Consider the following 13,070-nt stretch of genomic DNA (forward strand, 5'->3'; position numbering starts at 1 on the left):
CCGTTACCACCGTGTTGATACTTGTTTTGGGGTCAAGTGCTTTGGCGTTTTGGTACTCTTTGCACTGTGTGTACACTTAGTGGGCCAATGTAGATGCAATGCCGCTCCTGCAGCGACTCCCTTCCTCCAGATGGACGCTTCATGAAATGCTCCGAATGTGAGTACGGCTACCATCTCGGCCATTGTTCTGGCTGCAGTGAAGCAATATATAAAAGTAAAGGCGACAGTGGGCGTAGGGCGTGGCGATGTGCGGTGTGCAGAGCACCAAAACCTAAACCGGCGATGGATACCGACCTTTCAGTCGTCTTGTCAGAGATAACTCGCAAATTAGACATGCTTACCAACTTGCCAGAGCAGGTTGAAGAAGTCAAGGCTTCAATGCAGCTAATGTCTCAAAAATACGATGACATACTGAGTTGTCAAGTTGCCCAGGAAAAAGAATTAACCAACTTGAAGAAAAAAGTCTGTAAGCTCGAAAGAAATGCAAACCCAAGCGATATTCAGCAACTCAAGGCATCTATAAACGATTTTGAATGGCGCAGCAGGAAGCTTAACGTTGAAGTGCATGGAATACCAGTAACTGATAACGAAAATCTCATCACAAAGCTAAATGAAGTAGCAGAATTGGTGAGCTTGTCAGAGCTGACCGCTACTGATGTCGAGGCGGTACACAGGTTGCCTTCGCGACAGGGCAAAGCACCTGGAATCATTGTCCGATTTTCACACCTCTCTCTGCGAGACAGATGGATCGAAAAACGCAAAGTTTTGCGAAACATGCGCTCTGACGTTTCAGTCTGTGAAAACATAACCATACAGAACCGGAAACTGCTGCGTGACGTCAGAGAATGGGCAAATGCAAAGGATTATCGCTTCGCGTGCCATGCGAACGGGAAAGTTCTTGTTCGAAAGCAAGAAAACGAATCTGCGGTTGTCATCTCCTGCACGGCTGACCTTGATAAACTCTCCAGCACTTGAATGTTGATAGCCAACTTATCTTCTAACGTGTGTTGTTTTTCATGGACCGAGTAAATTTCTCTGACTTAGATACTATCATGCGAAGCCACGGTACGAATTGCTACAGTTGCATACATTTTAACCTTAGATCTGGTAGAAACAAGAGAGATGAACTTGACTGCTTTTTTGGTAAAACAGACTGTCGATTTCGTGTTGCGATGTTTTCGGAAACATGCTTTGCTTCAGAAGATGTGTATAGTTTCCCCGGTTACAAATCTTTTTACATGAACTGCCGTGATAGACGTAGGGGAGGTGTTCCAATGCTGGTTTCAAATTCATTTACCTCTGAGCTTGAATTCTGTTGTACTAATCATCACTATGACGCTGTCGTAGTTAAATGTAGCAATATAATCTTTTGTGTTTGCTACCGGCCTCCATCGGAAAATTATTTGCTGTTTTTATCGTATTTAGATTCCCTGTTAGAATTTGTTAACAATAATAATTACGTAATAGTTCTTGGAGATGACCTACACTCTAAGAAATAAAAAAAGTCAAAAGAGGGTCATGGAACCGTGACTCTCTTCGGGCGTCCATGTGAGCCCTTTTGGAAGGTACAGTACTCACGGATTGAAACAGGACACTCGGAGCGCGTGCCCGCCGGTGCATGCAGCGCCGCTCGTGGGCGCTTATGGAACCAAGCTGTTGCATTCTGGTATAGAACGAGGGGGAGAATATCTGTGCAGCAGAATTGCTCCTTCCGGTCACCGACGAGCCGGCCTGTAGTTCACTGTCACGACACTGCCAGCGTGGCGCTGCAACGCTTGCGCGCTTTCGTATGCCGACTGAAATGACTCGCCAGTGCGCACCTCGTATATTGCGGTGAGAGCAACGGGCGCTCTCGTTACATGCGCTTTAACGATGCCGCACGCATGCTGTGCAAGTAAGACACAGGACTGAGCTAAGAGATTGCGCCTTACAGCGTGCATGTAAGCATTGCATTCTGCCAACATTCATGTGGAGGGCCCGCTAATGTCGCGGTTATCAATCGCAGTCACAAATCGCGGAGAAGTAAAATAATGTATGTTCTTCCCACCTTCTTCGCCCATGTTCGACATCGTGTCGCAAGCAGCGACCGATGTAGCATCAACGAACGCAAGTAAGGCGCAGCCGCTTAGCTGGATCCGGTTTATTACTTGCGCAGCATGTGTGCCGCATCGCCAAAGCGCGTCTAACTAACGCGTCCTCAGCTCGCGCCGCAATATAGGAAGCGTGCACTGGCAAGCCATTTCGTTCGGCATGAGAAAGCGTGCAGGCCTTGCAGCGCCCCTCTGGCAGTGTGGTGAACTGCAGGGCGGCTCGCTGGCAACCGGAAGGAACAAGTCTGCGGCGTAGATGTTCTCTCCCTCGCTCTATACCACAATGCAACACCTTGGTTCCACTAGTACCCACGAGCGGCACTGCATGTACCGGCGGCCACACGCTCCGAGTGTCCTGTTTAAATCCGTGAGTACTGTACATGTAGAGAAAAAGAGTTAGCATTTCGGAAGGAGTCACTGGACGGTCCTGAAGCGCGTTTCCCTTGGCTTCCGCCATGAAAGAGCCGCCATGTACGCCACAAATATCGCGCGCTTGCCGACAGAGAAGGGGTCGGCGCCGGGGTGCCGCGCCGCTTCTGCCTTCTCTCTCAGTCGTCTCAGTCTCGTCGTCTATTGGAATGCGTTGCGTTGGTTGCGCGTGTTGCGTTGGTTGCGTGTCTTGATATTTCATGTTCATGTGCGTCTTCGGTGGTGTTCACGCCGGTTCGTGCACGTAGTGACGCATGGAGGGCGCAATATTCACGGAGCTGCCGACACGGACAACGGGCGCCAGTTAACGGTGAGTGTACTGCTTTCGTAGGTACTAACTATAGAGCTTTAGCTGGGCGTCTGCAGCAGCTCTGCGGAAGTTATCTGCCAGCCATTTCCAACAGCAGCCAGTGTCCGCGGGGCTGTTGCGGATGCCCAACTAAAGCTGTCAGCTAACGAGTTGCCACCGTTATGCGCGTTGCTGTACAAGCTCCCATAAAGTGAGCGATGCAAACAATTATCAAGGGTTACTTGATAAATGCACTACTGAAGGTGCAAGATGTCGTTTTGAGATGCACTTTAGTCTACTTCCTAATAAAATTTCCATCGACCTTGAGTGTGCTGCGTGATTCCGCGCGTGGGAACGTGAAAGAAAAAAGCCTGTGTACAGAACGCTCAGACGCACTATATATAATGGTTTTTGTTGCCTTAAAGACGGTAATTTGAGGTGCAGATATAGCACGGTGGCTTCCAGAACGTACGCGGTAGTCATTCAAGTTGGACACGCCTCGCTGGTAAAGCGAAAATGCTAGACTTTCGACGGTGCCCGTTGTTGCGGCCGCCGCCGTGCACATTGTTCCTTGTTACTGTTTGCTGTTTTCATGGTTTGCCAACATCTGCGATGACGATGTAACAGAATGAAGTGAGTGTACGTGATTGTGGGAGTTATGCGTGCTAATTCTAGCATATGACATGTCTGATCTGTGTTTATCTGAGTATGGGTTACGTTTGTAAAACATGCGGTCAGTACCCGCTCAGGGCGTGCCCCTGACTGCCGGAGGATGTGCTTGGGTGTCGGGGTAAGCCGGCGCGAAACCGTGTTAATTCTGAAACCAAATTTTGAAGCGATCTCTCAGAAAATAAGTTCTTTCTTTCGTGTATAGCCGGTGCCTATTGCGAGACGAGGTTCCCGCTGCCGTTTACGTGAAAATTCGTTTTTGTTTGGGAAATTTGAATTAAACACTCGTGGCAGATGTGTGTACAATAACGGTGTGTTGAACAAAGGGTGGTTTTAAATAAAAATAATGCGTGTGTCACGTGCTGCTTTTCAGATACCGTTTTTCATGGTGCCCACGCTGAACAGGAGCGACAGCCTAGCAAGCCACAAGTCTGATGCCTCCAGCCGTCACCACTTTTTGATTTATTCTTAATCATAAGGAATAAACATTGAAACATGATGCCCATTTCTTCAGTTTATTTTGCACTATATGACACAACGCACATCGGTCATGTTTTAGTTGGCTATACTCATAGAAGCATGTACATGAGGAATACCCAAACTTCTCAATTGGAAATCAGACCATCTTTTTGCGCCTTCTATATAACTTTGCTGAAAAATATGTGTTGTTTTGACGAGTTTTAATAAAATAATGCTAAAACTGAACAATTCTTTTTTTTCAGTCGCTGGGCAGAACGGCAAGTATTATTGCACTTGCTTAAAATGAATACTCCACTATTTTCAACAGTAGTCGCGCAAAACTAGAGCAAGGGTAAATTAGTAGCTTAAAATATTGTGGAGTCGCTTGACGCTTCGGTGTGGGTCACTTATCCCCCGTAGGAGTGTTACCGGCAAGAGTCATCTGACACCCTATAAGTGGTAACATGATCCTTCGGATGAGAGTCTTTGCACTCTTCCTTGAGAGTCAGGGGACTCTCCTAGAGCGAGCCGGCCCTGACCCACCAAGAGAGTCACGGTGACAATTTAAAGAGAGTCCTATACGTGGCAAGTCAGAACTCTCCGAAAAGAGTCTCGCATACTCTTTTTTTTCTTAGAGTGTAAACATAAATATGATTACCCAGAATAGGATGAAATTAGAATTAGAATCTCTCCTAAATATTCATCTCTGTCAAAATGTTATAACTCCGTCTACGCGAGTTACGGCAACATGTGAAACTGCATTAGACTTGTTCTTGACTAACATTGATGTGTCTTCTGTAAAACCTGGCGTTTTAGTACACGCAATTAGTGACCACTTACCTGTGTTTATATCCATTGCTGCCGCAATTGAAAAACAAAAACAAGTACATGAAGCGTACTCTTATCGGCTCGTAAATACTAACACCTTGAATGCATTCCGAGAACGTTTTGCCAGTGCGAGATGGGATGATGTGTATAGAGAAAAAAATGCAGATACGGCTTATGACAAGTTTATGCTGTTATTTATGGAAACATACTACGCATGTTTCTCGTTAAAAACTTTAAAGCAGAGAAAGAAATGTCGCCAACCATGGATAGATAAGCACCTGCTTAAACTTATAAATAAGAGACAGGTTGTACAGCTCACTTATAGAAACTAAATCACCGGAAGCATTAAAAGCATTTAAAGAATATAGGAACTACGTCACAAAACAATGAAGGGTTGCTAAGAAGCACTATTACTTTAATATCTTCAACTCATCTGCAGGACGCCCTGATAAAATTTGGAGGACACTTTCTTCAATAACTGGGACTGCGCTTGAAAAAACTACCAGTCATAAAAGACGGCAATGAACTAAAAGGGGTTGATCTTGCTAGTGCTTTTAACGATTTTTTTTGTCCCTTGGTCAGGCATGTGATGGTATCGACCTTTCATACATGAATTCACCTAATAAGCAGTCATTATTCCTAAGGGGTGTTACAACGCAAGAAGTTATTTCTTCATTCTTGTCACTACGTAACAGCAGAGCCACTGATGCATTTGGTATTCAAACAGCGCCGGTAAAATTCGTCATAGAGATAATTTCATCTTACCCAGAGTACATTTTTACTCTGTGTTTGTCAACAGGTGTTTTCCGTCGTAGCATGCAGACGGCAAAGGTGACAGTAATATTCAAAATAGGCGACAAGAATGATCTTTCAACTTACCGCCCTGTATCAGTGTTGCCTGTTTTTTCGAAAGGTTTAGAGAAAGTGATTTTAGCGCGATTTTGTTCGTTTACTGACCACTTTGGTATCATAAGTCCTGCACAGTTCGGTTTTCGTAAAAAACAGGTCAACTGAATTAGCCCTAATGACCCAAAAGGAGTTTATATTGCAAAAATTTGAGGAAAAGAAAATGGTGCTTGGAATTTTTCTCGATTTTTCCATGGCCTTTGACCTTATCAGTCATGATATTTTGCTTAAAAAACTTGATCGCTACGGTATTCGCGGCGTAGCTCATTCTCTTATTACGTCCTACCTTCGGCACAGATCACAGTTCGTAGATATAGCCGGGGAATAATCGGAGTTGAAATCTGTAAGAACAGGCGTCCCACAGGAGAGCATATTGGATCCGTATCTCTTCATATTGTACATCAATGACATAGTCAGTTTTGATCCATCTGCTAAGTACATAACTTACGCAGACGATACAAGTCCGTTTTCTGATGGTGACTTAGGTTCTGAAATGTCAAATCGAACCAATAAGACGCTTGCAAGTATACAAAAATGGCCGACAAGTAATTGTTTTAAGAATAATGTAGAAAAAACAAAGGCAGTGATGTTTCATCCACGTAACAAACAATTTCAACTAACCCCAAATAAATTAAATATACTGAAAAAGAAATACTATCGTCTTTCAAATCGCTTGGCGTACATTTCTCTGAAACTATGTCGTGGGATTGCCAAGTGAATCACTTAGTAAATTATCTAGAGCAATAGGTACTATGCGTCGCCATTGTAACTATCTTCCTACATCCATTAATATGATGTTATATAATTCAATGTTTCTTTCCCTAGTTCAATACGGAATTCTAGTCTGGGGGACGACTTCAGCTGAGAACATTCACAAGCTGACGGTATTACAAAAAAGAGCAATACGCCTTGTCTCCAGGGTGCCATATCTTTGGCATACTGCTCCTTTGTTTACAATGCTTAGAATTATAAAAGTTGAATCTTTGTACACATATAGGCTTTGCCGCATGTATAGAATAGAAAAAATTAAGAATGATAACGCTTTAACAAAATTGGGATCCTTGCAACATAAATCTTTTTACAAATTTCGTCATTTAGAACCTTGGATCGTTAACAAAGATCGAACTAAATACGGTGACCAAATCCTACAGTTTTGTTTACCTACTGTTCTAAATCAATTATACAAAGAAAATGGTCTCAGTGTATCAACTCTGTCGTTAAAAAGGCTACGCGACGTATTTATGTGATTGCTTGTGCTGCCATGGGTTCCTTTGTTTCTCTTTTCCTATGTCTTTAGCACTTCGCCTAATTTCTTCCCCTTGTTTTCATATGTTTCCACAATAACCTTTTTCTGTTTTAGTTAGTCTATTCATTATGTATATCGTGTGTTTGACCGCTGTGGAGCCGCACAGTGTATCGGGTGGCCAGGTTCCCCTCAAGCTGCTCAGTGCAGCTTTTCTGCCTGGTCATCCTCGCAACCTTGTTGTGAATAAACAGAATTCAATAATAGCGCCCCTTAGAGCACTACTGGAAGGGTGCACGCGGACAGCATTGGGCGGCGGCGGCGATTTCTCTTTAAGACCGTCCGGCGCGTTGCAAGCGTGTGTTGAGAAGTAACCGATCTTTTCGCCTCAATGCCGTGTTACGTTCGGCGGAACTGCAGTATGTGTGCATGCTTCTTATGAGGACATCCGAAGTGATTTAGAGACATGGAGTTATGAATTTATTGCGCGGTAAGTGGTGTAACTAATTATACGTGCGGCGAATGTTGCCATGTGCTCGCGAACTCTCTTCGTGGCTTCGCCGGTACCTTTTCGTGTCACGGCTGGGTGTGTTCGCTAGGTCCGGAGCTGTAAACGTTTGTACTTGCATTAGCACAGTGACTTCGTGCGAGATGCCATATACTTCGATACTTGGTGAATCTTGACAGTTTGCGCTAGCTTTGCAGTCGGTGTTAAGGTTCACTTCACAGCTCACTGGAAAGCATTCTCGAACATCGAGAACATTCAACATTGCAGCCATCGATTGATCGCTGACGCATACCTTGCTTGTGCACCGTGTTGCTCTTCAACTGGGCGTAGTGTAATAGAAGTGGTGTCTACGGTAATTGGAAGTTGTGCGTGACGTATTCATGTCTCGGTTCGGAACGCCATCTGCCGAACGCGCGGGCGAATCGGCATGCGGTAGGTAAGATGCATCTTATTTTGCGAATACGTTGTCATTTCCTAACAGATACGTAGAAAATAGGCCATAAAATGATTCACAACGCTACTTCAATGTTTCCTTCTTATTTTTTGTCTCCTTAGTATTTCCAAAGTTGCAGTGCATTTGCAAATATTTTGCTGTTTTTTGTTTACGTTCCAGCGCGTAAACAGCTGGGGTACGGTTTCTGCACTGATTTTAGTTTCAACTTTTCTTTTTTATTAATGCACTTTTATTAAAACTTCCCCTGCACAGTTCTTTACGTTCTTTTGATCAGAAATAGCACATCCCAGAAACCATTAAAGCACACGTTATTGCAAGACAGTGTGTATACAGGCCTAAGCTCGCATGAAATCTCTTCCCTAATGCGTGGGATTTACCGATTTGTTTTTTGCTGTGACTATTTCTCACCCACGAAACAGTATTGTAAGGGTACAATGCAGCAAAAGCAACATTTTGTTAACAAAAAAATAAACAAAATAGGCTTTAAAACATTGGCTAATACCAAGTTTATCAACAGAGTTCCACGCTTCTGTCTTGCGCAGTGGCAAATGATCTTACCACAATTGCCTTCAAGGTATACCAGCAAACAGTTATTATTTTGTTAAATCTTTGATTTTGCTCTCGCGCATGACACGCTTATAACTTGAAAACCACTCACAATCTGGTCAGCAGATCGAGATATAAACAGCCGAGCAAATAGGAAGGAATGCACTTTTCAATATAGCGGAACGTAGCGAACCAAAAAGGTCAAGTATCATGTCGCATAAGAGCTTTTCCAGCAAAGTTTGTGTAGTTCACAGCAAAAAGGATTGTTCTTCGAGGATGGCAAATTCATTCCGGCCAACTATGCGGCCCGAGTAGAACGACACTCTTTGACGTTATTGTTCCCACACGGAATGCAAAAATAAACAACATTGCCAGATTACGTTCGGTTGCTGGTGAGCTACTAACTCGCATCTGCATGACTGACGCGTTTAAAAAAGCGACGACGTACTTCTAGGGACCGTGGTACTGCTAAATATCTGCCAACGCTCTGCATTCAACGCGCCTGCACCCAAAGCAATTGGAAGGAATATGGCGGCGAGAGGTCGCGTGGTGGAGTAAGCCAATTGCGTCGACGGCGGCGCTTCGATAACAGATGCGATACTCTCAAATGTCTTTAGTGATTCCAGAATGTACGGGTACGTCGTGCCATCTGGTCGGTGAGCAGCTTTCGAAGGTCCTCGCGAAACAGGCGTAAAGGCAGTCCGCGCGCAGCTGCCAATGCCCGGTCCTTCAATCCGCTCTGAGTGGGTCGTATGTACAAGGAAAAAATGCCAAAGGGGTTCTTTACGGCTTGTGGTACACTGAAAGCCCCACCACGTAGTAAGGTTACATAGGCTAGAAAACTTTTCTAGTGTCCGGAATGGCGGATTATTGATGTAGCATTTCTGGATTCTGTGGGTAGGTGGCGGTGTCGCCTCCTTTTGTTTTTGTCTCTGCGAATTTCTAGATTTGTTGGAGGCTTTGGCAAACAAAATGCAGCCTGGTAAGAGCGTAAAATTTAATTATGTTTGCTGTCACTTCCCGGCCGTGGACTTGGCAGCCAACCATCTTGAGTTCATTGCCTTCAATAAAGCTCACAAAACAGGTGATGCTTTCAGCATGCAGCCTGTTGCGGCTAAGAAAACAGTAAATGCGTTCTCAAGTTCTGTCACAAGGTGTTCAAGCGGTTTGTATGGGTAAAGCAAGCCACCATGATCAAATGATTTAGATAATGAAGCTTTATCATTCGACATGGCCTGAGCAGGAAGAATGCATAGTGACGATGGACCCTCGGGACATATTTACTTCAGGGACGTCCATACAACGTAACCAGCTACGTAATGAATTGGCTGTCACTCTGTTTTACCTCGTAGTCGTTGTGATGAAGCAAGGAGCTATGCTTCTCCATCGTAGATGCAGTTCTGCTAATATTCCTTCATCCAAAACCTGTTCACAAGAGTCGTCATTTTACCAGCTTTTTCTTGAGGTTTGTCAGACGGTTCCAAGAGTACACTGATGAGCTCAGGCTGAGAATGTCCACCCCTGGGTGGCCTCGCTAAGCTGTAGAAGCTGAGGTTATAATGATTAAGAACTGTCCTGGAGTGGGATGATCAGTACATCCGAATGACTGAAGCACAATCCCAAACATTACTATACTTTGCCCTGACTGAGGTTCGCAGTAAGCAAGTACTTATACTTGAGGTTAGAAGTGGCATAATCCAGAAGAGACAGCGTACTTTTCAGTGTTACGCGAAGTCCCAGGGCAGTAAAACCACCACAATGCCTTGCTGCATGCTCCTTCAATTCACTGACAAAAATAATAAAATCTTCCAAGAACTCCGCACTTTTCTTGTCTGGTCGAAGGTCTCTGAGTGGTGTTCGCGTCGACATGACGAAAATTAACTTCTCCATAAGCATTACGAAGTCCTCCGTAGGCACAACTGTACTGAACTTTTCCTACAGATCACGCTTGTAGAAAAAAAAGTCCGTGTAGGACCTCCTCACTGAAAAGTCGGTATGCCAGGTTGACGCGCATTTTTTCAGAAAGCATATGGCTGTACATGAGCTTGTGCTTTGTATCATCACTATCAGTGTGATGGACACTGTGTCATTTTTCCTAGCCTCCCTGATTGGATTAACATGGACATGGCCTTGGGGGATCTGTAATCGTTTGGAAACAAATGCATTCCGCATGCACTTAACAAGGCGTGGAAAGTCCAAAATTATGAGCAGGTGTCTTCTTGATTCAACGGGATGGGGCGCCTTGCATGTGATTTGCACTGATGATGTTGCAACCAGAGACAAAATCATTTAAACTAATGCAGGCAAGAAAAACATTAATACTTTAACAATGATGTACGGAATGAGGCAACTTACCCATTATTCCAAGCAGCTTCAAAAGACTTATGTTCCATGGCACACCGTCACTCGTCCAATAATCAACGCGAAGACCAGATTTATTGGAAAGTATCACTGCTTCAAGAAGTATTTTGAAAGTAGAGGGGCCTTCACGTTGCCTTTGGAAGAAAACACGCCAAGTGTCTGGGTCCATTCTTCTGTAAAGAAGATGATGCAATTCTTGTAGTGTTGTGGACAGAAAAAGGTTCTTTGTTTCATAGTTTCGAAATTAAAAAGTGCACGGAGACCACATCATCGCTCTTTGTAAGCCACATATGACATTGGTGGAGTACAATTAAAAGAAACCACCCACCTTGGAAGCGCTGAAACATTATGATGAATCCGTGGTCTCTCAGAAAAGTCATGTCTTCTGGTTCTGTGAAACTGCAAAGGTCTGCGTAGCCACCCAATTCTCCAGACGCTTTTAATGCAATATTCCCGGATAGTTTCAGTTCGTCAAAAACAAGTCTTCCATGGAGGCTGAACTCATCCATGTCCTTGGTTTTTTTTTTGCTCCAGGGCTTGAAACTCTTTGGTGTTGAAACCGAATGTGCTTTTAAATCCCTGCAAATGCTTGTCCAAATGCGTCTTTCGTGGCAGTGTCATGACTTCATGCTTTCGGATATGCTCATAGAGCTGCGGGCTGTTCGTCCGCATCAGGATGCATTCCAGATCCCACAGCTTGTCGTAAGCCATGCCACGGCTTGACTTTCCGGACACGGCATTAAAAAAGGTTCGTACAGCAAACTGCTGTTTTGGTGGCAGTCCGCAAATTTTTTGCTCGCAAGACGTGTCTGCCACAGATTGATTCCAAAGCGGCAGTTTTTCTACTCTTTCTGGAGCCTTCACGAGCCTTCTTTTCGTCCGGAACACCTGAAGAGATTGCGTGGAAGGTCGCTGCCGGCACTTTCGAGCATCTGATTTGCTAAAAGCTTCCTAGTGTACTTACAACGTAAACACTGTTTTTCTTCAGCTCTTGCAACCGAGCATGCGTGCGAGTAGTACGCTGCATCAAACTTAGTGCACTGATCGGACTTGAGAAACTCAATAGCACACCCTGGGTACACAAACAGCACGCCCGCTTTCGTTAACGCCGCAAGCGCATCACTTTCAGTGGCTACGAAAAATTCATCAACCTTAATATTGCGGCAGCATACACGGCACAACGATGTTTCCGCCTGTTCCTGCATCGTTTCAGAGCACACTGTGATAGTGACGTGCTTTTGAACGAGAACGCCTCTGTATGTTTCTCCAGGAATGTGCCATCCGAAGAAAAGTTCCCCAGTGTCACTTGATGGCACAATTTTGGTGCAAAAAGCTGACGGTGGTGAAACATTACTGAACGCGTCAGCAGAACTTTCCGACGTTGATTGTACATCACCACCTAAAGCCGTGCGTTTCGGTGGTGGGGAATAGTGGTTAGCGAGGTTTCTCTCCTTCCGTTTTTTTGAAACATGCTTTGTGAAATAAAAAGGTGCATCAGGGAATATGGTCGGCACAGCGTCATCGGTAAGCGCTGGCCGTTCGCGTTCAAGCTCCACAACCTCTCCATTGATGACGTGCTTGAATGTTACATGTATGTAGCTTTCATCAAAATGACGGGAACACACCACAGAAGTATTGTCAAGTACCTTCTCGTCTCGTTTCAAGTTTATAGGCCGTTCCAGCAGGCGAACAGGATCTATAGGAGCTCGCAACAATGACACCTTTTCCTCCGACGACTTGTATCCACCCTTGCGAAGTGCCACAAAGCGCCTGCTACCCTTACGGGCAGGCATGGTCACACATTCGACAACTGAACGCTGACCAGAGATTGTTTAAAGCTCCTTCATTGGACAACACAGCATCATGAAGTAGTGGGTTCAAACCGCTCAGTCACAGCACAAGCACAAAAATGGCGCATATGCCTGGCTACTGCACCTGGCAGTTCTAGCCGTGCACAAACAAGCTAGCGTGCTAGCGAGCTGCAGCGCCATATGGCGGACATATCCGAAACCATTTCACTTTGCCCACTGTGGGCGCCGCCCGCTCACGTGACTAGAAAGAAGTTCTACCCTCTCTAGTGAGGGCTTTCTACGCGAAACATAGAACCACGTGCGGACACTAGAGGCATGGAGCACTCCGACACCCACAACATCCCTTCCGACTGCACCTGCGTGATTATCACCGAGGCGAATGCAAGAAGTATTGCTCAGAGAAGCCGTTTTATCAAAGCGCTCCCGGAAACATCAACTTGTTGGGGGCACTGTACAAACCCACGGCTTGCACCACGA

At 45.0% G+C, this 13,070-nt stretch overlaps 1 pseudogene; it reads right to left on the reverse strand.

Moving 5' to 3' along the window:
• LOC125759497 (uncharacterized) overlaps positions 1–12,576 on the reverse strand; it is a 46,415-nt pseudogene extending 33,839 nt beyond the window's left edge.
• Between the last annotated feature and the right edge of the window lie 494 nt (positions 12,577–13,070).

The sequence above is a fragment of the Rhipicephalus sanguineus genome, chromosome 8 (assembly GCF_013339695.2).
Source record: "Rhipicephalus sanguineus isolate Rsan-2018 chromosome 8, BIME_Rsan_1.4, whole genome shotgun sequence".
Lineage (NCBI taxonomy): Eukaryota > Metazoa > Arthropoda > Arachnida > Ixodida > Ixodidae > Rhipicephalus > Rhipicephalus sanguineus.